The sequence below is a fragment of the Natrix helvetica genome (genome assembly GCF_964273705.1).
Source record: "Natrix helvetica genome assembly, chromosome: 2".
In the NCBI taxonomy this organism is placed as follows: Eukaryota; Metazoa; Chordata; class Lepidosauria; order Squamata; family Natricidae; genus Natrix; species Natrix helvetica.
The window spans coordinates 257,796,830-257,823,785 of record NC_138552.1 but is presented as its reverse complement, the minus strand read 5'-3'; the positions used below and the strand labels follow the sequence as shown (position 1 = coordinate 257,823,785).

The 26,956-nt window shown below is 36.8% G+C and overlaps 1 protein-coding gene across 12 annotated transcripts in view; it reads left to right on the top strand.

Annotated features, from left to right (window-relative positions):
* NRXN1 (neurexin 1) overlaps window positions 1-26,956 on the top strand; it is an 898,064-nt gene that overhangs the window by 233,267 nt on the left and 637,841 nt on the right. The window contains exon 1 of one of the 12 annotated variants that reach the window (XM_081941959.1): window positions 1,197-1,240. The exons of the other annotated variants lie outside the window; for them this stretch is intronic. The gene's annotated coding sequence lies outside the window, so the exon portion shown is untranslated. Of the gene's footprint in view, window positions 1-1,196; window positions 1,241-26,956 lie in introns of those variants that run through there. 12 annotated transcript variants of the gene reach the window in all.

The following is a 26,956-nucleotide window of genomic DNA, read 5'->3' as shown; positions in this document are numbered from 1 at the left end:
AGGCATGTAGAGTAGTACTTATTCATCCCTCACCTTTTTAGAAACGGAGTCTTCTCTCATTGAGAGTGTTACTTGGAACCCTGACACCATACTTGCAGGTCTAAAAAATTAGATGTAACTTTAAGATTAGTCTCTTTTAAAATATTTGTTTATGGTAAATACAAACAGGCTGATTTTCTGATATTAAACACAGCCTCCTTCCTTTCCGTTCCTATCCAACCCGACCCCCAACCAAGAACACAACTTGACATTTTTCACTAATGCTTTTTAATGAGACAAAATATAATGAAATTTGCACTGAAGTTACCCAGCCTGGTGTTGCCTGGCAGCAGAGTGGCATATGGTAAAACAGTTGTAATTTATTGGCAAGTGCTTTGTAATTCCCCATCTTTCCTTATTTTGGAAAGCCATTGCCTTCTGACAGAGTGGACTGTGTCTTGATGTTCTCTGCTGAAAAATAACTGATTGCTGCCAACAAGTACACACTCCTATTTTCAACCAAAATACCTCCTGAATTTCTATGGAATGGAACTTCATTTTTAAAATAAGCATTTACCTTGACTACAGGTTTTGCATACGTGACAATATAGAGAAGAAAAATACCATTATGCTTCTTTTCCATATGTACTCTAAAATTCCTAGATTTAAACCATTGTTTTAACTGGATTGCTTTTCGTCCTTGACTTATGACCATAATTGATACCAGAATCTTCAGTTACTGAGTTAAGCAGTCATTAGGTGAGATGCCACATATCTGCTTTGCTTAATGACCACAATCATGGCATTCCCAAAATGCAGTCATTAAACCATCTCCCAGGTTATTATGTAGATGGAGCAAAACAGCTATCTTCTGGAGGAACTCAGTCTTGCATAAGGCTGAAACCCTCTCACAGGGGCCCCTTTTACTCTCAAAGAGGCTGGCTGAAAAATCTATTGTGAAATCCAAGCATAATTTTGACACAAGGCAAATCAAGGTAATTGCATTCAGCTCCCAGAGATAACAGAACTTCCTCTGTCTTCTGGAGGCTGGCGGCAAATGCCCCATACTGAAAACACTCCATGCCAAAATCCTATTTGGGTTTCAGAATGGACCTTTTTCAGCCAGTCCCAAGAAACCAGAAGTTCTCTCAGCAAATGGCAGTGACCTTCCACCCTGGCTTCTGTATTTATTTTCTGGGGAAGCCCACAAGGAAGATTGCAAATGGCAAGCACAGGATCTCAGAGTGCTTGACAACCAGTGGTAAGTGCAGACAGATTGCCAAGCTCCCAGACAGTAATAACGAGACTGTGGGAGAACTGCAGTGGCTGTAAGTTTGAGGATAGATCCTAAGTTCCTTTGTTCAGTGCCATCATGTTTTCCAAATGGTCACTGAACCAGTGGTCATTAACCAAGGACTTCATGAAGCTCTGTTTAGAGATGATGGAGGAGGGATTTTGTACTATATGACTATTTCTCATTAGATCTGCATTTTTAGGCAACTGTGCATAATTACAACGACCTATCTATATGTCAAAAAGACCCAAATTCTTGCTCTTGTTTATAATCCAATGATTTTTAGTTCATTATCAGTAACTTTGTAACAAAAATATTATTTATAATATAGGTTCTAATCAAATAATTGGTGCATTATAAAATTCAGTGTGGAACTTAGAATTTTCCATACTAACTAGATATGTCACAGGAATGCTTGGAATAGGAAAATCTACTTATTCCTCTTTATAATTACATCTTTTAAATGGTAGGACACAGAGAACTGAAGTAATAATAGCTATATAGGGCCCCTTTGAAATTAGAGATGTTCTTTTAAAAAGAGTTTTGTGGTGGCTGTTCATTAGTTTTTGGTAATCTAAAATATTATTGTACTAAAAACAGCCATTTCTATTTCTGATCAGATTTTAAACTTGATCACTAACATTTATATCAGAATAATTTGTCATTTATGATTTACAAAGAGACATTGTTAATAACAATCAATGCATATTAAGATCGAATAAAACAACTAAAATACAAAATGATAAAAGTGGCATGAAAAGCATCAGAAATAATGTTTGTGATGTTGTATGAGATGAAGTAAAGCTGTTTCTACTTTAAATGATAATGGCAAATGTCACATAAAAAAATCTGTTTAGTTTGCAGTTCACACTTCAAACTCAGATTCTGTTGTTAAATCAAATACTGTATGTTATAGGACAGCGATGGCAAACCTTTTTGGGCTCCCGTGCCAAAAGCGGGGGGAGCGCAAGGGGATCGTACGCAGGCGTGCCATACCCATAATGCCATGTGTGCGACCCCCCATTGTGCATGTGTGCAAACACACCCTGCGCATGCGTGTGAGCCCTCCCTTTTGGCCCGCGATAGACCCGTTTTTCACCCTCCCCAGGCTCGAGAAGCTTGCAAGGAGCTTGAGGAGGGTGAAAACAGCCTCCTCCACCCTCCCGAGGCTCTTTGCTGTCTCTCGGACTGCACTGAGGGAGAAGCATTTGCAATCGGTGTCTGCCCCGCCCACCTCCCCCATGGCAGCTTCTCCTTCTGGCTGCTCCAGCAACCCAGCCAGAAGCAGCACTGTGACAGCCGCTGGGGGTGAGGGGGCAGCGGTGGCAAGCATGGGCAAGGGTTTCCCTCCCTCCCCACACGAGCGGGCTGTTTCCCTCCCTCCCCACACGAGCAGCACTGTGACAGCTGCTGGGGGTGAGGGGGCAGCGGTGGCAAGCATGGGCAAGGGTTTCCCTCCCTCCCCACACGAGCGGGCTGCTTGCACAGCTCTAGCCCGCGGCTCTAATGAAGATCTGCAGTCTGGAGCGCTGCTACTTCTACCAGACCCTTGACGGCGTCTTTATGCGGATAGCTCACCTCCCTGCCAGCAGCTCATCCAGCGTCCCGGCTGGAAGCAGCAGCGCAACAGTTGCTGTTACCAGGGGCGAAGGGGTGGTGGTGGAGGGAATGGGCGACCACCGCCCCATCATCCTCTCCCCAACAGCGGCTGTTTCGCTTCTGCTTCCAGCCGGGATGCTGGCGGAGGAGCTGCTTGCGGAGAGGTGAGCTACCCGCATAAAGACACCACCGAGGGTCTGGCAGAATATATCCTGGCTGGAAGAAGCAGCGCAACAGCAAAGGAGTAGCGATGGCAAGGACAGGCGGTCCCAGGCTTCCTTCCCCCCCCCCCCGCCTGAGCAGACTTCGTCAGAGCTCCAGCCTGCAGCTCTGATGAGGATCCGCGGTCCGGAGCGCTGCTGCTTCCAGCCGGGATATATTCTGCCAGACCCTCTGCGGCGTCTTGATGCGGGTAGCTCGCCTCCCCGCCAGCAGCTCCTCCGCCAGCATCCCGGCTGGAAGTGGAAGCGCAACAGCCGCTGTTGGGGAAGAGACAAAAGGGCGACGGTCGCCAGTTCTCGCCACCGCCACCCCTTCGCCCCTGGTAACAGCGACTGTTGCGCTGCTGCTTCCAGCCGGTGCCTGCCCGGTTGCTTCTATGCAAGTAGCCCACTCAGGCAGGGGAGGGAGGGAAGCCCCGACCACAGCTCTACTAAGAAGCGATGGCCAGGAACCCCTCTCTGTCTTTTGGCACGCGCGACCGTTGCTCTTTCTGTTGCTGGTTTTTGGTGTGCATGCGTGCCAGGAACCAGATCACCAAATGGCCGACACGCATGTGCACCCTGGAAACAAAAAGATCACGTTTCTAGCGTGCGCATGCACATGGGGGGTCCACTTCTGCTTTCTGGCACGTCAATGCGTGTCAAGACCAGCTGGCTGCTGCGCCCGAACCCGGAAGAGGAACTGGTGATGGCTCCGCGTGCCAGGAGAAATGGCTCTGCGTGCCACGTCTGGCACGCGTGCCATAGGTTCGCCATCACGGTTATAGGACATTAGAGTTAGTATGTTTGTGTATTTTTTTTCCATTGCAAATTGTTTACTTCAATTTTATCTGCTTGAAAATTGTATGAACTTAGTTCAGATACATCTTAAACCCTGAACAAGGACATATGGAAGTATAAGTTATAACTGATGATCTCTCAGTTATACAGGATTGAATGGATTACTGGTTATATAAAGTATAGCTTTCATGGGAAACACAGGTATGTAGGCTCCAAGGCTGCAAATCTACACCCAATTTCTAATGAAGATTTGAGGAAAGACACTGGATATACATTGTTTTCTTTAATAAGAGAATTCCAGTTCATCAACTGATCAACTAAATTTATGAAGAAAGTTGCAGATTGGGGTATATTTTAATGTTTTACAATAACACAATTAACTTCACTGAATTAACCAATAGATTCTGGGTGCTACAAAAGGACAACATAATCTTCAATTTAGTTTGTGGAATTTCTTGTCTCTTGTAAACAACTGTGATTTGACTTTGTTTTTCAGATTTCTAATTCTCAGTCTGAATTAAATATTTTAGCATAGTGATGTTTTAAATCTGACAACAGCAGATTTAAAATAGCAGATGATGTAAATGAGGGTAAAGACTTATCACTGTTGTTTGACTATAGCTCTGTTTTATGTTTTATATTGGGTGATTAGACTGTATGAGAAGAAATGCTCCCTGGCACAGTGTTCAATTAATCTAAAGCTCATTTTCTGACAGTATCCAAAAACTACCTCCTGTGGAAGGTGATATTGCGTGAAGTTGAATGTTGTAAAAAGTCAAAACTAAATAGATATTTTGGTATATTTGTCTCACACAGAGAAATTCCTCATATTATTAGAAAAAGACACTCAAATATGAAGTTTTGTATTCTTGTTAATTAATAAAATGTTTTGTGCCCCAAGTTGAATCATTCACACTTCTGTACAAGATTTGACAGTATGATTTAGCCCTCAGATTGGTTGTCTTTAATTTGCACTCTTAAGATGGGACATTGCATTTACTGTTTCCTACATGACAAGCCTAATAGTATGAGGGTGGACAACTAAGTCACCAATAGTAGTATTTTTTTGCAAATTACTGTATAATATCACTGTTTGGGGCACAGTCCAATTAAGGTTAATTACCACAATGTAACTTTTGCAATGAAAAAAATATTTATTTGAGAAAGAAGAATCTGATATGTTGCACACAAAATATAGTGTGTTGTTTATTCACCTTCAGTTTCTAATTCTACATTCCCCATACCTCTTTGATCAACTACCAGGCTTTATAATGGCTAGTTGCTCTGAGAAATCAGAAATCTTACAAACAAGCCCTCAGCAAATACATCTGAGCTCCTTTTTCTGAGCTTCAAGGCAGATTTACTGAATATTATTCTTATAATTAATGTTGAAAATCATAAATCCATATTTGTCTTAGAATTAAATTGCTGTAATACATACATGCAATTTATTTAATATTATTATTTATTATCTACCCCAGGGATCCCCAATCCCTGTGCCTCAGCCCACTACAGGGCCTTGAAATTTGTAACCAGGCAGTGGAGGTAGTAGACGAGCATTCCTGCATGCACATCCCCACCTATATGTGTGCCCAGAACTCATGCAAATGGAGCTATGGCTGCATGCACTTGCCCACAACTTGCATTGAACCATCCCCTCCCCTGGTCCGCAAAGACGGGAAGGTTGGGGAACTCTGATCTACGCATTTAATGCTCTAGGCAAAATACAAAGCTACTTAGAAGACATTTTAAGCAACAGATATTTAAACAACGCTCGAAAACCAATAAAGCTATGTAAGCAAAATAACAATAAATAGTATAGAGAGAAAAGTTCAGTAAAGAATGGGTATGTAACGGAAAAAAAATCATAGAAATCCTTAGAGAAAAGGAGAGCTTGGCTTAGTACAAAAATATTAACAACAATATTGAACTGTCATTGGAAGAGTTTGATTTTGCGCTTTCTTCCATTGGCTACTGTGTTTTTGTCTGATTATTGTCTGACAGTAGTTATGCTCATGGTTATATGCAGTGTCTTTGAGATACAGCACTCACCCTTAGAAGACATGTTGCATCTTTGTGAGCATTTCTTTTCTGCATTTGGCTCTTCTTGTTCAATGGAGATTAGTTAACCAGAGCAGATATGTCATGTGGGCTGTACTTCTTTTTATCCAACTCAAAAAGCTGTAATTGGGTTGCTAATACAAGATATAATCTAAGCAAAATGTCAGTTCTGCACCTGATGGCTGACAGTTGCCACAATAGAACTTGTATACACTGTGTTTACTTGGAAGACAGAAAAATTGCAGGATTTTACAACTATTGGTTAGACAGCTGTAGTTTCTAAGCTTCCATTATGATGAAAAATAGGCCTTTTGTAAAACATTCTTTTCATTTCTGAATAAATTAAACATTAAGCAACTCTCCATTGTTTAAAAGAAATGTGAAAGCTATGATTCAAACATATCACCTCCCAAAATATATGATTAAAAACCTACCATAATTATTTTTGGAAGAGTATATGCAGATTTGACATTATTTGGAGGGCATTAGAATATCATTAGGCTTAATGATATTCCACTCATGAACAGTATTTTTCAAAATAATTCTTCAATAATTATTGAAGAATATAATTTCTGATTAATAAGAGTTGCTTTCCCTCAGCTGTAGGAGTCTGTGGATTTAGGTTCTTATTATGATGCATAACTAGGCTGTTATAGGGATATGGATATAAACATAAGTTGCAGAAATTTTGCCATAATCAAGTAAAATGTGGAAATACTGTACTGTACACATTAGATAAGTGTAGATGAATTGGTGAAGCTGTGCTGTTCTGTTAGAGTGGCTGTTAAAATAACCTAGGAAAGGAGAATGTGACAAGTAAACACATCTCCTTTATATATATATAAAAAAACCACCTAAAACTATAAGAATAATGGTACTCACTGAGCCTATTCAAACTTGAGTTGGTATTTATGTTTTTGGCATAAATATGCTCTTTTTTTCTTTCTTTTACTATCTAAAGTCCCCATAACTGAGATATAGAGTGTATAATGATGATGGTTAACATATCTGATATTCAGATTGTGATCTTTGATCATAGTGAACTTATGAAATCTTTTTGTTTTAGTATTTTGAATAAAGTGTATTAGTGCAACTTCTTTGGAATTTTTTTACCGATTACCAGAACTGGGCTGCAAAAATACAGTGTCAGGAAGAAAGTCAAGGAGGTTTTATAAGTTTCTTTGCTATCATCCAGGCTCATCCAAATTTTTGCAACCAAGATCTGGTAGTTTAGCCTCCATTTTTCATTTCAAAAGATGGCTTTAAAGGAGATAATACAAAAAATATGGAAAGAATTGTCAGTCTGTGATGGTGATGATGATGATGATGATGATGATGATGATGATCATCATCATCATCATCATCATCATCATCATTATCATCATCAACATCATCATTATCATACCAAATGAAGCATTGTCTTGAAGTGGTTGTGGGGATTTTACACTGATTACAAACAGGAGCATGACAAAGTAGTAATGGTGCATTGGAAGATCTGCAAGAAAGAACTGGTGGGACAACAAAATAGTTGGGGCTGCAGTACTGATTAGCTGTTCTCTTCTGGACTTGGGGTGGAAAAATGAAACTTTGATTTTAGGTTTTGCTGTTTAGATTGGTTTGTTGTTACAGAAATGACTAGTTTATACTATTATGTAAAAGTAAAAAGTTTAGATGTGATGTTATTATCATAATCTATTGCACCAAAGGCAGTTGAAAGTCAACACCTTTTCTTTCTTTTTCCTACACTTTCCTCTTAACTTTTCCATCCATTATCTTTCCTACTATCTTGTTTTGATTTCTGTATCTTATAGTATTAATACATAAACTAAATTTATCCACAAAAAAAATGAAGTTGTCAACATGAAAGTGAGACTCTTCAAGAGGGAGAAGGAGGGGCAAGATAAGTGGGTAGAAAAAGCTAAGCAGGCACAAACTTTCCATGACACATTTCCACGGTCATTAGAGAGACAATTTGGCTTAGGCATAGTAAATTATTATGAAACAAAGGCTGTAGTATGGGTGAGTATTTCATAATTGCAATAATCTGGTTGGGCAGATTTATTATTGAGATTTTGGTACTATTAAGTGATAACTTCTTCGCTTTTCATGTCTTCAAACTTTACTAAATGAATGATAGAAGCTCTTTTAATGGGAACATATTTTAAATGGTTGGATACTCATGGCAGAAAGAGCAATTCACCACAGCTCATTTGTTTTAGATAGACTGCCATTAAGTGAATTAAAGCATCTTCACTATTAAACAGCTAGGTGTATCTATGTTTATGTTTAAAAATGCTCGATGCACCATTGGAACTTCCTCAAAGCATTTTAAAAGCAATTAAAGAATTAGCATAATGCTAATGTAGTGACATCAGCTTATTTATTAATTTAATGAAGCATGAATACATACCTGTATCTTCCTTTATTATTATTATAGAAATCATTATTAGAGCCATTGACCAACTACTGTACTGAATGTTAGCTAAACATTTGCAATTTTACTGAATAACGAATCAATTAGTACAGGGGGAAAGAGAAGAATGGAAGCTCATTTTATAAGGGAAGGAGAAGTGTTAAAAGAATATATATTAAATGTTCAAAAGCATCAACTAATCAAAGGTATCAGCCAAATGGTTGTTTTAAAAACCACTGATGTGCCACATTGAAGAAACTTCAGTAGTCATTTGGTATTATTGATCCCATCTGGGGTGCCTTCTAAATTTTTTGGAATCTTCAGGATTGCTTATGTGAAAATAATTACCTTATGCAATTAGTTTGAATAGCACAAGTACCATATTTTTTTGGAGTATAAGATGCACCAGAGTATAAGACATACCAAGGTTTTGAAGAGGCAAATTAAAAAAAAAGTTAGGTAGGTAGGTAGAGGGATAGAGAGGGAGAGAAAGAGAAAGAAATACAGTAGGTAGGGAGAGAGAGAGAGAGATAGTAGGTAGGTAGGTAGGTAGGTAGGTAGATAGGTAGATGTTTCCAGGTGTATTTATCCATGTGCTGGAGAAGGAAATTGCTGACAATCTGCAGCACCTAAGACTTTGTTTCTGCTGGCACAGCACTTTATCAATGTAATTCTCATCAATCAGTTAAAGAGCTTTCCAAAAGGGGAAAAATAGTTTTTGCATTCTGTAAACCTTCCAAAAACGGTCCGTTTGTGGGGGCTTGCAGAGTGCTCTTGGGGGTGGGGGTGGGCACAAATGAGCAAAAAATGGCCCGTTTGTCGTGAAACAAATTGCATGCATAGCCTTATGGAGGCTTATAGAGTGCTGCTGGGGGCTCGGGGGGCAATAAGTCCCGTTTGTTGCTCATTTCTGCTCTCCCCAGCCCCCAGGAGCTTTCTGAAAGCCTCCATAAGGGTATGTACGGCCATTTTGGTGAAGGGGTGGGGCTTTGGGAGGCAAAAAATGCTGTATTCAGTGTATAAGATGCACCCAGATTTTCAGCCTCTTTTTTGAGGAAAAAAGGTGTGTCTTATACTCCAAAAAATACGGTAGCTTCTTCTCTGGAATTCCATCCCTTTCAGTTCCCAATAGAAAGGGCAGTTTCTTATCAATGACAATCATTGGATTGCTTTCCTCCCCCAATATAATATTTTCAGAATATTAACAGAAATAAAATATAGAAACACATCAAGGGTCTTAGCCCTGCATTGATCTAGTTATGAGGAATTCTGTTTTAAAACGTAATGTGATTTGGCTGCATATTACTAAAGAGTACAACATAGAACAATTTTCCCAGAAGACTACTGTAATTTTAATTTTAGTGGAAGTGCTGATTTTGCATGATTAAACTGACTGTGCCTGAAGGTCTCAGCTCAAGTAAGGTAATAAATAACACCACATTGAAAATCTCCATATGTTGCAGTTCCAATATAAACCGATATCATACTGAGTTGAATAGCAACAATTTAAATGAGACAATTTTAAGTCATGTTTTTGCTTTAATATTAGATTACAAGGCTAAAGAGTACAGGAACAAGCATGGATACATTGCAATGACTCCCAACTCTCCTTTTAAACTAAATATATATATAAGTGGTAACTTGGCTAGATATATGCTTTACTACTCAGATTAAACAATTCATGCTTCCTGGGCTTATTCAGTGGATCAGAATTGATTACAAGGAGATGTTTAAGAACACATGGGTAGATAAACATGTTGTCATTATAACACATTATAATTCATTAAAGACACTGGATCTGTTTACAACTTTTCATACAACTCCAACAAAATATTTTTCTTTTTCTTTTTTTTTATTGAAAAAGTTTTATACAAACAAATTTTCCCCCTTTTAACCCTCCCCACCATACAATGTAAGTCTCATACAGATACTATGCCCCCTCCCCTCCCCCCAACCCCCAAAAAATTTCTCATTCAAATATACTAAATACTTTACCCCCTCCCCCTGTCTTAAAATAGATTACTCATTCACATATTGTACCCCCTCACCTCCCAACAAACATAATATAAGTTTCTCTTAAAGTAACAATAGCCCATTAATCCCATCTTCTAAGTTAACTAAACATATATAAAACATAATATAAATTTCTCTTAAAATAACAATATTTCATTAATCCCATCTTCTAGTTTAATTATGCATATATATATGCATAATTAACCCACCCCCACCTCCCACTCAAGCCCCCCCGCCCCTGACTTCTGCTATACACCACTCTAACAATTCCAAGCATCCCATGTATTAGATTAAAATATTTTTCTAACATGTTTTATTGTATGCATCTTTCGATAAAGATGCATACCGGACCTATACGGAGGATTAAATCATTTTTTTCATTTTAAAATACATTGGCAACCTGTACAATGTTCTAGCAGGAACACTTGAGTTCTTCCAGGTGACTGAGTGTTGTACTAATTGAACTTTCTAGACACAAAGACAATCTCATCTAGGTAATATTATATTCATGACCTCTGGTAATTTCCAATGCCTGGTCAATTGTTTTAAGGTCATTTTTCCCATAAAGGAAAGAAATAGGCACATCAAGCAAAGCTGATTAAACCTGTCACTTGCTGTTGGAACAATCTGATAAATGAGAGAGTGATACAGATGAAGAACTATCTTGCAAACTGAATACCTCTTTTTTTTTCCCCCTTGGAAATCGTGATTACACTAAAAACTAAATAAAACAGCTCCCTCTTTATTTTATTAATAATGATAATAATAATGATAATAATAATAATGATAATAATAATAATAATAATAATAATAATAATAATAATAATAATAATAATAATAATAATTTAATTTAATTTGTTAGCCGCTCCCTCTCCACAAGGGACTCGGGGCGGCGTACAATTAAAAACATACATAAATACATATAAACATACACATACACACATACACATACATATACATACACGGAGGAGGTAACAATTACATATATCACAATAATAATAATAAAATTAACCATTAAAAATACCCCATAATAAAATTACAAATTCAAAAGGACTGTCAGGAGGAAAGGATAAACTACGGTTGAGCCAGGCCAGACAGTTGAAAGAGGTGGGTCTTGAGCTTTACACGGAAGGAGCGGAGATCGGAAGTAATCCTGATGTCACGGGGGAGGTCATTCCACAGGGCTGGGCCCATCACAGAGAAGGCCCTGCTCCTGGGTGTCGCCCCCCGACACTGTTTAGCGGACGGCACCCGGAGAAGTCCCTCTCTGTGTGAGCGGATTGGTCGTAGGGATGTATGGGGCAGGATGCGATCCCGCATGGTAACTCATTACTCATCCTATCCAGAGAAGCTACTTAGGTGTCATGAATATCCGGATAGTTTCTAAATATCTTATTATATCCTTCATTGATTTAATAGGGATTGAAAAGTATGCAAGTTATCATGGAACCATAAAATGCAGTATCTTCCATTTCAAAGAGCAAAATCTCTCCAAGCAAAATGATCTGAAATCTTTTTCACAGTAGAATCAATGCAAAGCAGTGCTTTCTATTTCCAAATTTCTCAAGTGATCTGGAAAGTGGCTGAGGCATTGAATGCTTCTAAGAGAACCAGGAAAAAAAAAAAACATTTTCTGCCTTTGAATTGTCCAAATATAAATTTAAGCAAATAAAAAATTACAGTTTCTGTGCATACGGTTCATTATACAGCAAAGCAAAAGCAAAGCACACTTGCAGTGTGGTTTCTAAATGGGTGGTAAATGCTTATAAATATTACAAAAGGGTCAGAGTGCATAGGAGGGGAAATTTAGAATTTAATCTACCAAATACAAAATTAATTACATTTCAAATTTCTCAAGTAGTAATGCCTGTGTAAATACCAAATATCTCCAATACATTATTTCATAAATTGTGCATATTACAAATGTATAATTCCAAAATATCTTTGATTTTTGATTCACAAACTGCATCACCCATTTCTGTTCTTTCCTTTTTTTTAAACTATTCTTTATTTCTTAATAAATATCACTGTAGCTGTAGGATAGGAAACCAATTTTCCCCTTGTGTGTTGGTATATAAATTGGTACTAATTATAGTTGAGAATGCTCATTTAGATTTTTCTTGTGCAGAAGATAGATTAATAGAGAAAAAAACAGATATACAAACGTATAGGTATACACATACATACATACATACATACCAGTGGTGGGTTTCAAAATTTTTTGGAACCTACTCTGTGGGTGTGGCCTCCTTTGTGGGAGTGGCTTGCCAGCCATGTGACCTGGTGGGAGTGGCTTGCCGGCCATGTGACCGGGTGGGAGTGGCTTGGCAGTCATGTGACCGGATGGGAGTGGCCAAGACAATGTCACTGAATTTTTTGCCCCAATGAATGATCTACAAAAAGAAGATATCAAAAAGGAAATTTATTATTTTGTGCACTTACTACTTAAATAAGATTAAAATAAGTACACAAAACAATAAAAGAGATACTTACAGAAGGTAAGTAGCTTACTACTTACTACTTGCATTTCAAAGGAAATAAATACATATTTAATTTTACACATGTTAACAGCTGTTGGAATTGTGTTTGCACAACAGTGGAAAAAACAAAGATATGAAAATGAATAAATATTAGAATGTGCAAGAATGAATAAATTGACAATTAAAACCAAGAAGGCTTTGAATACTTTTTCACGTGGAATTTGTTTTATCAATTGCTAACTAACAGAAACAGCAATTAGAAATCTAAAAGTATGAAAGAAAACACCAATTATGAAAGGAAAGGTCATTAAAATGTATAAGGAAATATTATTAGTACTTGATCATTATTAATGTGTAGATAACTGCAGGACATTACATACCCACAAACACAAACTATGACAGTGCCAGGAAAACACACACACAAACACACACACAAACAATTTCCCCCCAAAAGACTGCAGATGAAACCAGTTTTTTTCCCTAACCCTAAGAACAGGAAAGACAAAGCCACAGGAATAAAAACCATCAAGGCATTGTGGGAAATTATAAAGGACAGTGCCAGGAAGCTCACAGAACCAGCAACCACCAACCTGGCCTGCCCATAGAAAAGAAGCCACCTTGAGACACATACCATACACCAACCTGTACACTTAAAAGCAACATATTGCATCACAAATAAAACATTTGCAAAAAGGAATAACATTTCTTGTAATAAACATTCTATAAACAATAAATAAATAAAAATTCCCTAAAAATAATTAAAAACCACCAGGTTCAGAGAACACCAAAGGAACCCACAGTCCTCTCCCTCCTTATCTTTTTCCTTTTTGTCCTTCGACTTCTTCTCCTCCTCCTTTCCCCACAACCCCAACTGATGATGTTACCTAGTTTGGTAGTGAAATGTCTGTAAAAAAAACCACCAAGCTCAGAAAGCAGCAAGGATCCCACTTTCCCCCACCTCCTCCCTCTTTCTCCTTTTTGTCCCCCCCCCCCCCGCAAAGACTGCAAATGAAAACAGTGTTTTTTTTCCCCCTAACCCTAAGAACAGGAAAGACAAAGCCACAGGAATAAAAACCATCAAGGCATTGTGGGAAATTATAAAGACAGTGCCAGGAAGCTCACAGAACCAGCAACCACCTCACAATTACCTAAACAACCAGGTATCACATAGAAACACACAAAATCTGGCAAAGCTGCCTTGCACCAACCTGGCCTGCCCATAGAAAAGAAGCCACCTTGAGACACATACCATACACCAACCTGTACACTTAAAAGCAACATATTGCATCACAAATAAAACATTTGCAAAAAGGAATAACATTTCTTGTAGTAAATATATTTTATAAACAATTAAAACATAAAAATTCCCAAACAATAATTTTAAAAAGATATTCTATAAATAAAAAAAATCCTTAAAAACCATTGTTAAGTATTCCACCAGCAATAATTTATACTATAACTATTTTAAGGTATTGTACCAACTGTAACCATTATTCCACCAGCAATAATTTATACTGTACCATTTCAAACTACTCCACACACAATAATTTAAAATGAAACCATTAAAAACATTCAATACACAATAAATTACAATAAAACAATTTAAAACAATTCTATACACAATACATTTTAAAGTATTGAGTATAGAATATTTTAAAATGGTTTATTTTAATTTATTTTGGATAGAATCTTTTTTAAAATAGTCTGAGACAATTTAAAAAAAGAATCCATACACAATAAATTGAAGTAAACCATTTTAAAATATTCTACACTCAATACTTTTAAGTAAAAATATTTTAAAAAATTCTATGCACAATAAATAAAATATTATTTTAAAATACATTAAAAAAATAAAAGAAAAAAAACCAGGTTACTTACCAGCAGGCAGAATCAGCAGCTCTCCGATGCAACAGGCAGCAGACAGGCAGAGAGGCAGGAGGACAGGTAAGACTGTTTAAGACTCTTAGGGCTTAGCCAGCCAGGTGAGGCTGGAGAGGGGAGGGTGGGGGGCTTTTGGCCTAGCCTCGCGGAGGCTTGCCGCCCACGCCAGCCTGGTGCTTTGTCCCGGAAAGGCCCAGGGGCCTCTCCTGGGCTGAGCTAGCTTCCCGGCAGTCGCGCGTCCCACGCGACGCCGGTGCTTCGCCCCGGAAAGGCCCAGGGGCCTTTCCCGGGCGAGCTAGCTTCCCGGCGGTCGCGCGTTCCACGCGACGCCGGCGCTTTGTCCCGGAAAGGCCCAGCGGCCTTTCCTGGGCGGACCTAGCTTCCCGGCGGCCGCGCGTCCCACGCGACGCCGGCGCTTCGTCCCGGAAAGGCCCAGCGGCCTTTCCCGGGCGAAGCTAGCTTCCCGGCGGCCGCGCGTTCCACGCGACACCGGCGCTTCGTCCCGGAAAGGCCCAGCGGCCTTTCCCGGGCGAAGCTAGCTTCCCGGCGGCCGCGCGTTCCACGCGACCCCGGCGCTTCATCCCGGAAAGGCCCAGGGGCCTTTCCCGGGTGAAGCTAGCTGCCCACCGCCCGCACGGCCCACGCCAGCCCGCCGCTTCAGCGAGGGAAGGCCTAGAGGCCTTTCCTCGCCAAAGCTAGCCTCCCGCCCCCCCCCCCCGCGCTTAGTTGCTTACCTGAAGGAAGCAGCAAGCTCCCAGCGAAGAGAAGGGAGTTTTGAAATGGAGGACGACCCGCTTTTAAACGGGTCGCCTCCAGCCCGCTCACTGATTGGCTGAACTCCAGCCAATCAATGAGCGGCTAGCTGGGCTAGCTAGCTTAGTGCGGATGGGTGGGGGAGCGAGCGAGCTCCGTTGGGATGGCAAGGGGGATAAAGTGACAGGAGCGGTGCCGGTTCCCGGTTACTTCCGGGTCCGGTTACTTCCGGGTTCAGTCTTCAACCGGTTCGCGCGATCCGGTGCGAACCGGTAGGAACCCACCACTGATACATACATACATACATACATACCTCTTTCCATTAATTGAATTGGACTGACATTCCAAATCATGCTTTTTTCTATCCTTTGGCATATAAGTGTGGCCCCCTGTCCACAGATTCATAAGATTTAAGTTAAAACTAAAATTTAAATATATTATTATTATTATTATTATTATTATTATTATTATTATTATTATTATTATTATTATTATTATTATTAACAATAACAATAACAATAACAATAACAATAACAGAACATTCTGACTACAAAAAACCACCCTACTTGGAACAACTTAGATCCTCCAACGTTACCTTAACAGTTGCTAAGTCGAGCTGCTTAGGACTCGAGCTGTTGAGCTACCAACCAGCCCCAAAAGCTGTGAATCTCACCAAAGATTAACCAAATAACAACAACAACAACAACAACAACAACAACAATAATAATAATAATAATAATAATAATAATAATAAATAAAAACATCAACAAATTGCAGTTTCCTGCAATAACACCCGCAGAACTGCAAAAAACTGCGCTACTCAGAACATATTATATTTTAAGAAGGTACTTGGTTGATACCTAGGATGCTGACAGCAAACCGTATCAACCATTAGCACCAGTCAATGGTATTTGTAATGCATGTTTGAATGTTCAGTTGGCTGAGTTTCATGTTTAATGACTAAAGTATATAATAATAATAATAATAATAATAATAATAATAATAATAATAATAATAATAATAATAATAATAATAATAATAATAATAATAATAATAATAATAATAAATAGTATTTTTGCTAGAACTTCCTCTGAATTGCAAATAGTTTTTTTAGAAGTGCATTTTATCCAGAATGAATGAATGATGGAATGTATAATATGATTTGCTATAACATAACACTTATTACATAGCACTAAAAGTATCTGCATCTTTCTAACTTTCACCTATTTCCTTATTAACTCTCAGTTTATTACTGCTATTAAATATGTATTAATCTCATTAGGAATTGGTATGTGTATCTGGCTCTGTACATGTGTCAAAGGAAAGTGGTGTTTCCTGTACATAGACAAATTAGGGGTATTAGTAACAAGGATTCCGAAGGGTGATCTACCTGTTCATGGTAATCTACTAAATATATTTAGGTAGAATTTTGAGAATACAAGTCTATTAATAGAACATCACAGTTATTGGCAAAAGGTCTGGGTCATTAGAGAAAATAATCATATTTTTTGAGAATATAATTGATATATTTGCCTGAATACCTTTGTGCCCTTTTAGAAATAGAAATAACACTTATATACTACCCCATAGTACTTTACAGAACTCTCTGGATGGTTTACAAAGTCAGCATATTGCCCCCAACAGGATTCTCATTTTACTGATCTTGGAAGGAAGGAGGGCCAAGTCAACCTTGAGCCCCAGACTGGAACTTCAGTCTATAGGCAGAGTTTACTTTTGGTAGTGCATTCTAACCACTGCCTATAAGGGTTCTTTATTCCTTGTTCAGCAAGATAAAGTATCATAAGTACAAATTGAGCACTTAGCACTATTTTATCTCTACAAACGTTGTAACAGATAATATATCATGGTTTATGCTAAACTGCTTTCCACCAACTCTCCAACTTACTCAAAATAACTCAATGAAAATCAAGTCTTACCAATAAGTTTCAAATTATTATAGTTGAACTATTATAATTATGTGAGAACAATATTGTTTTACTTATTATAAATAAAAGTATACAATACAATCCATACTACGAGCTTATAACTTGGAATCTTGATTGTAAGATTCAAGTTGAACAAATATCTAAAAATGCAAAATAAAAATCTTGTTTGACTAAACAAAGTATACATGCGGATTATAACTTAAGCAATGATATTTGCTTAATGCTGGTTGAATCAGTGATTCGCTACAGAACATCTGATACATGATCTATTCTATTGACATCTTATCTTTATAGAACTGATTATAACTTATGACTTAATTTTTCTGTGATGGATGTTTAAATGGCAATAGAAAAGGGAACTGTTTTTCTCTTGTTCTTTGTTTTAAATAACAGTGTGTTGGTAAAGAAGGAATGGAAGATGGGGCAGGTCTAGTCTCCTTCCATTGTGTCCCAGATCTGCAGAAGTATGGTGCCTTCAAGTGAAACAAGTAAATGGCTGTGAACTTTCATATTGTAACTGATGTACCAACAAGCAGCTGTTGGTCTTCCCATTCCTCAACTTTTTCTTTTTGAAGAAAAAGTCTAGATCACTGCAATAGAGGATAATGTTGTGAACTATCTTTTTTTCATGCAATAGAGTCAGTACATTTTAAATTAGTGATTTTTTTAAAAAAAATATTACTTAATTTTTTTATTTGCTGAAATAATAACTCCACTTATTGAAATGTGAGCTTTTCAAGTACATGCGTCATTGGAAACAATCTATATCTTTGATTACATCCTTAGGCTATAACAATGACAACCAAGAAGCTTGCAGTAATCCAACTATCTCTGTATATTCATCTGCCTTCTATAGTACTTGCTAAAAATTTAAAGTATATCTTGAAATTCAACCTTTTGTTTCTCATCTAAACAAGTCATATATTTGCCTCAAAGGTCATTCCTTTCAAAGGTCCATTCTATTTCTGCTCTTAAAAGTTTTTCAAAACCATACTTACATCTCCAATATTTTGTGATGAAAGGCACATTTTGCATTTTGAAATATGTTATAGATACCACCATCATAAGTTCAAATAGTAGCAAACACTAATTTCACAGACAGATGCAATCAATAAAACTAAATGATATGTAACTTTCCCAATGCATGGCAGATATATAGAGAGAGCACCAAAATCAAAGTCATAATTATGTCATTCAGGATATGCATGCACATGCATTTATACACAGAAAAAGAGAGCTATTATCACACTCTCTCACTGCACAGCATCCATTAATCATTATCTATTCTCCATTTTTATCTTTTCTTCAGGTTCATTCATGAATATACAGAGCCCCACATATAGCAAAGAAATAAATAAGACTTTTCCTTGCTTTCTCTCTATCAACATAATTATCTGGACTAATATGGGTAGTACCCCTCATTGCTGTTTATCAGCATCTCCACTGGAGTTCTGCTTGTTTAGTTTCTATTCTTAACATGTTAACATGTCACATATTCTTGCCCTTTCATTCCTAATAGATAGTGGCCATGAAATCTTTATGGCCCTCTTTAAAACTTTTTTCCCCAATCCACAGACAATGCTTCAGAACCAAGCACCGACTTTCAGATATTTGCATTCTGTAATTACTTGGAATTTATTGGATCCCAAGAAGATAAGAATACTATGGAAAACATAGTTAAATAATGCAAGTTCCAGGATTTGCCCTTTTATCTGATTCCCGATCATCAAACTTAAGTAATTAATCAAGCACAAATAGCTTTAGTACACCTTGTAGGCACAAAGATATCTGCATAAGATGGTATTTGTGGGCATTATACCATTCTCTTATTGGTATTATTATGGTTATTATTACTCTGTTGTTTTGCGTGTACACGGAGAGCTTCTGCAGCAGAGGCAAATTCTTTGTGTATGTTATCACCTTTGGCCAAATAAAATATTCTATATGTCAAAAACATGTGGGGGGGGGGGGGAGGTATGCATTTAATAGCTTTTATTTTTATATATAAATATCCAAAAGCTTTTAAAACCTCTTAGATATATTATTTTATTTTATTTTTAATTGCAAATTTTCTATGGGGAGTGATTGTTTCTTACTAAGTTTCATGAACTTTTAACAGATAATGGATAAGTGCCCAACATCTTCGATCAGAAAATCTACAACATAGGTTTTCAAGGCCTTGGAACCAGTTACCTTAAAAAGAAACTCTGAACTTCTGATCAAGACACAAAGCAGTGAATTATCATAAGTCTTGGAAGCTGGACTTCTAATTGGCAGCTAACAGCCCCTCCCTCATTTCTATTTCCAGTGTACCTTTTAAAAAATCATTATGGAAGCTATATCACTGGCTATTTTATTAGCTGCATTTAACTGAAGAGTTTGTTTTGTTGTTTTTTATTCCCTTAGACAAGCCTATGAAGTTCTCATAGAACTTTTAACTTCAATGAAATGTAGTTGCAAATCCCTCCTTTAGATTAGGAGGACTAAGCAAGAGGGATGCTTTTGTGCTTTATAGCCCCAATCATGTGCCCCTGCCCATGGGAAAACTTCCTGCTGTTTTGGGAGTTCAGAAATGATGAAACGTTATGGACAACACATGCTCTTGAATCTGTTTTTTCCCTGTACTACTGCAGCCAGAAAACAACCCAGAGCCCATGCCAGCTTTGCTAGTGAATTACATGATGGGCTCTATCCACATTTTTTTCTGCCTGATCTGCCATTCAGGAGAAAGCCTGGAAATGTGTACATAAAGCAAGAACATTCACAATATTTTCAATTATGAAAAAATAAAATCAAAAAGGTTATTTTATCATTATTATTCAAATAACCTTTAATAAGACTATTTTGAGCATATTGAAAATGTAGTTTTATTAAGAATATTAATTATATTAAATTTATGCAAAATGAAATTTTAAATAAATTCTATAATTAGATAACTGAAGGGTAAAATATCTACACGGCATCAAAATTGTGGAAGGATGGAATAATCCATGACTGGATAAATCTTTCAGTTGTCTCTTTCCTCTACCAAATTTTGTGACTTTTGAGCATTTCTAGAAGCAAAAATTCCCAAAGCCATTTTGACTTTACAATACATAATAAATACACTGTCTTGTGTATACTAAAAACCACTAGACAGTTCATTTAAATTGCATGGCAGAGTTCAGTGAATTATCTTTTCCTCCATTGCAAATTGAATTTGCTCATGAAATTTAAATAATGAAATAGTCTTAGATTTGTCTATTTAAATGGGAGAAGGTGAAAAAATGTCAGAAGATTGTCTGTAAACAGAGAATAAAAACAGGTATCTAAAGTGATATAAATAAAAATGTTGCTGTAGAACATAATTTGGTGAATACCATTAGCAAATAATCTGGAATGTAACTGTAAAAATCAATTCTCTCTTTTTAGATAAGTAATAGTGCCTTGGTAAATTTAAAGTGCCATATATCAAGATCAAGCCTATGTTGTATATGAAATTGAGCTTCCATAACAATAGTAGAGTGCACTATGAAGTTGATGCTTATGTAAATTGAAAGGTATGTCTTAATGTGTTTTTGTTTGCAAATCTGGTCAGTGACCATAATAAAAATATTCATTCATTCACGGCTGTGGAGCATCTCACAGATGAAAGTTCATGAGAAAAGGTTTGTAGATGAAAGCAATGAAATGTTAAATTATTTTGATAGTTCACATATTAGTGAGACAATTGGAGAAAATTCGTAACTTCGTTTGAATTGTTCTGTGGGTTGTTTTTGCTTGCTTTAAAATAAAATAAGAGAACTTTACCTTAGGAAAAGCAGTTAATCACCTCAGCAGTCTTTTTTCCAAGGCAGCATTTATAATATCTTAATTAATTTCAATCAAAGTCATGCACATTTTCCCCTTCTTTCCAGGTATGTCAACAAGGGCAGAGAATATTGCCTGAACAAGGCAATCCGTGTTAAGGCAATATTGTGTGATGGTGATCACTGGCAAAGCAGTTAGTGGCCTTTCAGTTGTTTTCATGAAAAAGTCCCTCAATTATAAAGACAAAAATAACACAAACGGATGAACTATTATGCTTTAAAAATAGTCATTAGTAGGTAGATAACAAATTTGGAAATTTATTCATATTTTTTCATCTCTGAATATTATTTATAAATCCAATGATTGCAAAATTATCTGAGTTCATTTATTAACAAGAACAAAGTAAATGTTGTGTGGTTGGATTTCATTCACTTTAAATACAGCAATTGGAATTTTAACTTGTTTGAGAATTAATAAGCAGCCGAGTTGCCTTTAAAGGCAGTAAGGAAGGAAAGTGCACTTTGTAAAGAGTAAGAAATGTAAGGAAAAAGGAAATCTTGAAAATTTTGCCTTTTTGTGTGTGTATCAGTTGCTATTTTGCAGATTTGATTGTCTTTGACCTTTAAATCAGAGACTTACGTAATAAGCTAAAAATTGAAGTACTATGGTAATTTCATAATGTTCTAACAATGGTCTAGAACTATCCTTAACTATATGTGCAAAATAAATGACTTCAGCTACTTTTTTAAACATTGCTTTATTTGTATATGCTGTTACAATGGTAATCAGCAGCACCAAGTGGTTCTATTAGGACCCAGAGGCAATAAGCATACCTAGGGAGTGCAACAATCAACCAATGAAATAGCTTGCCTTCAGAGGTTGTGGGAGCTACATTGGAGGCTTTTTAGAAAAAGATTGGACTGCCATTCATCAGAAATGGTGTAAGGTCTCCTACTTGGGTGGGGGATTGGACTAAATGACCTACAAGGTCCCTTCCAACTCATCTAATCTAATCTAATCTAATCTAATCTAATCTATCAACTGTTTATTTGCTACAAAAATTTAAACACAGACAGAAGTATAAAGGAAATATTACCCAAATCCATATGTATTCTGTTACCAGAACCTCCTGAAAGACAATGGAAGACACTCCCAAATAGTCAAATGGAGCATATGTTTTCCAAAAATATACACACAAGTCCCCAAAGTCATCATCTGTCATTTATATTTTACATTGCACTTGCTTTTATCAATAAGTTTGTCCTTGGGCAAAGGGCCAGGGACATTCTTCTCTAGATATGCTTGAGCCTTTGCAGGTTTCCTATTAGAAAGATAGACTAGGTAGAAGATTCCTTTACACAGATTTGTGTCCATTTTCTATATTAGAGGCAAATTCAAGTACAAATAGAGAAAGCAGGAAACATAGTAAATTGTTTTAACTTGTTCATATGAGTTAAAAAAAATATGACAGCCCTGGCAATATATATGTGCAGATATGCAGCTGTTGAAAGAATATGTATTTTAGTATTGCCAGTAGTAGATAATTAAAGCTTAGGGGTTGAGCTGTGCAGTCCTTGGTGCTCTTTCAGCTTGTTTGCTTGCAGACATTTCATTACCCAATTAGGTAATATCATCACTAGCACTGATGGTATTACTTAGTCAGTTAATGAAATGTCTGGAAGCAAAGTAACCAAGCTCAGAGAGAACTGAGTATTCCGCATTAAAGTATCAGGACAGATAGGGAGATTTTTGCCTAAGGACATTAACTTCATTGGTCCAACTCTGCTGGGAGGAAGAAAACTTCTATTTCATATATTTTAATTGTCATTAAAACATCTAAAAAAGTAATGCTGATAATAATTAATATAATTGTGATCTCAGATAATGTTTCAATTAATATTTCATTTTAAGGATTCTCAATTAATGGTAAATAGTATTTTTGAAAAGGCTGAGATTTTTTTTATACACTAATAAAAATGATGTTAGATTTTCCTTTGGTATAGATTTTATTTAATATTTTCCAAGAACAATTTTATATATGATACATGATATTTATTTACTTTCCATGCTTATAAATTTTATAAATAACTCAAGATGGGTGTCTATGGAGATTCTCATCCAGGTCATGGTTGTCCCAAAGGTACTTTTTCAAGAGGCAACTGGACTTTCTGGTTTTTCTTTGAAAACATTTCGCTTTTCACCCAAGAAGTTTCTTCAGCTCTCAGAGCTTCAGTTCAGTATTACCACTTTTTGTTTGTTTATTATAGTGTTTTTTTTAATTACAGCATTAGGCATAGAATCACCACAAGATTCTCTTGCAATAATATTATTCTTCAGTTCAGCTGACTAATTTAACTTCCTTTAATCTTCTCTCCTCTTCCTCTCCAGATCTCCTCTCTCTCTCATTTTACTTCTTTTGTCCTCAATATACTCTTGCCTTTAACTCAAGAATTCATTTCTGTTGAGATAGCAAGGTCTACTTTTTACACTTAAAAGAAAATCTTGCAAGGATAATGATTCAATTTGGACATTACTTAAGTCTATTTATAAAACAGTGAAGAAGCAAAATTTCTAGTTTGCACAATTTGCACTTACTTAAGTGTTTGAAGAGTTGCAATGGCAATATGCAGTTAAATGTTTCTCATCAGACCCTTATTCTGCCATTCTTAGTATTTTCTATTTATTTTCTTTAGGAATCTATAGCTATTAGCTTGGGTTTCTAAATGTATGTTGAAAGGCTGAATAGGTACATTACTTGCCCTAGAATATATCAAATTGTGGAACACAGTTTAGAATGGTGCTAAAGCACACACACATACAGACACACTTCAGAATGAATGCAACAAAAGTCAATATTAAAAATAATAATAATAATACAAATGGACAAAATACTAGCGCATAACACACCAGACATCACACTGGTTGAGAAAAAGAAGGTTACAATCATAGACATCGCAATACCAGGTGATAGCAGGGTTGAGGAGAAGGAACATGAAAAAGTCGCGAAATACCAGGACTTAAAAATTGAAATCCAACGATTATGGCACAAACCAGCAGTGGTAATTCCAGTGGTAATCGGCACACTGGGTGCTATTCCAAAAGCACTGGAATTACATTTAAAACAGTTAAAACCTGACAAAATCACCATCAGTTAAATGCAAAAAGCTGCACTGCTTGGATCTGCACGTATATTACGAAAATACGTTATGACGTCCTAGGCCCCTGGGTGGGGCCCGACTAGTAATCAATGCCAAATCCGGCGAATCAACTGGCCGCTGTGATACAATCGTATAGTAGTAGTAGTAGTAGTAGTAGTAGTAGTAGTAGTAGTAGTAGTAATAATAATAATAATAATAATAATAATAATAATAATAATAATAATAATAATAATTTCCAGTGGTAATCGGCACATGGTGCTATTCCAAAAGCACTGGAATTACATTTAAAACAGTTAAAAATTGACAAAATCACCATCAGACAAATGCAACAGGCCGCACTGCTTGGATCCGCACACATATTACGAAAATACGTTACGATGTCCTAGGCCCTTGGGTGGGGCCCGACTAGTAATTAATGCCAAATCCGGCGAAACAACTGGCCGCTGTGATACAATAGAATAATAATAATAATAATAATAATAATAATAATAATAATAATAATAATAATAATAATTTCTTTCAACATTTAAATAACAAGAAAATAGTCAAGGAAACAGTTGGTCCACTAAAGATAGCAAGGAAGTAATAGGCAGTAGAGAGAAAGCAGAGCTGCTTAACACATTCTTTGCATCAGTCTTCACACAAAAAGAAACTATAAACCAACCTACCAAAAACATAGCTGTAAAAGACAGACTAGAAATAAAAAAATAAATTAAGCAAGAATATGGTAAGACAACACCTGACTTTGATTAATATAAATCACTGGGACCTGATGGATTATATCCCAGAGTTTTGAAGGAGCTGGCAGATATTATCTCAGAACCATTGTATCATATCATTAAAAAATCTTGAAGCCCTGGGGAACTACCAGAGGATTGGAAAAGAACTGTTGTGGTTCCCATCTTCAAAAAAAAAAAAAAAGGAGTGGGGGAAACAGACCCAGGAAACTGCAGACCAATGAACCTAACATCAATACCTGGGAAGATACTGGAAGAAATAATCACAAAAGAGATCTGTTAACATATAGAAACAAATAAAGTTATAACCTGTAGCCAACATGGGTTTATTAAAAACAGATCATGCCAAATCAATCTTATTTCATTCTTTGACAAACTAACTAAATTAGTAGACCAGCGAAATGCTGTGGACATAGTATATTTAGACTTCAGCAAGGCATTTGGCAAAGTAGACCACAACCTACTTCTTGGTGACCTAGAAAAATGTGGGATAGACAACATCACCACCAGATGGATTTGTAAGTGGCTGACAAACTGAACTCAAAGTGTAGTCCTTAATGGTACTACATGGAGGGAAGTAAACAGTGGGGTACCACAAGGTTCTGTCTTAGGCCCAGTGCTCTTCAATATCTTTATAAATGACTTAAATGAGGGAATAGTAGGGGAACTCATCAAATTTGCAGATGGCACTAAGCTGGCAGGGATAGCCAACACCCCAGAAGACAAGCTCAGGATCCAAAAAGATATTGACAGACTTGAACAATGGGCCTATCCAACAAAATGAAATTTAATGTGGAGAAAAGCAAGGTTTTACCCCTAGGTAGGCAAAACCAAAGATACAAGTACAGATTAGGTGAAACCTGGCTCAAAAACAATAACTGTGAAAGGGATCTTGGAGTCTTAGCAGACAATCACTTAAATATGAATCAGTGTGTGGCGGCAGTCAAAAAAGCTAATACAATCTTTGATTTTATAACCAAGGGATAGAATCAAAATCACGTGAAGTATTAATGCTGTAATTGTTAACACACAATTCACAGGATTGAAACATGGTTTTTCTGAATCATACCTTATGCTAAGTCATAATTTATGGTTTACAAACCACAATTGCTGGGTTTATACATCTTAAAACAGATTTTCTCAAATTTTCTAGTACAATGATCCCCTAAAATGGTAAATTTCTGCAACCCCTACACAAATAAATTTAGGAACAAATCAAGGAATAAATTGCTGCAATTGGTGGGTGGTTTCAACAGATCTGTCTATGTATTATTCAAAACTCTGAGCTTGCTGTCTATTGATTTGGGCAAGCCTGCTATAGATTTACCCAAACAAGGGAGGGTGAATTTTTACAGTTCTTCTTTGCCAGTGAAAAAAGAAAGCCTCAAGGTCGAGTCACCATTATACCTTCTTGAAACTTAAATCAAATCATATTTCAGCGTGATATGATATGTTATCAGGTATTCATATCTGCTGGGTACATATATGCATACACATTTTATGGCAATATTTTTTAACCTCATCAACCATAAAATATGGGGACTTTAACTCCCTGAATTCTACAGCCAGAAGGGTGGGAGTTAAAGTTCATATATCCCAAAGTTGCTGAAGTTGAGAAACAGTGTTCTATAATCAATAAATATGCCCCCAGCTACTGGATTTACAAGAATGAAGCTTAATGGAATATATCCGCTGCATATTTTATATTATACACTAACATGCCAGATGCATTTGATATTTTTTCTTTATTTCAGATATACTTGAATGTTCTTTGCTACTTCTTAGATATGATTTAAATTATATCTTGACACCCATTATATACTTCAAATACAAATGATTCTTTAGATCCAAA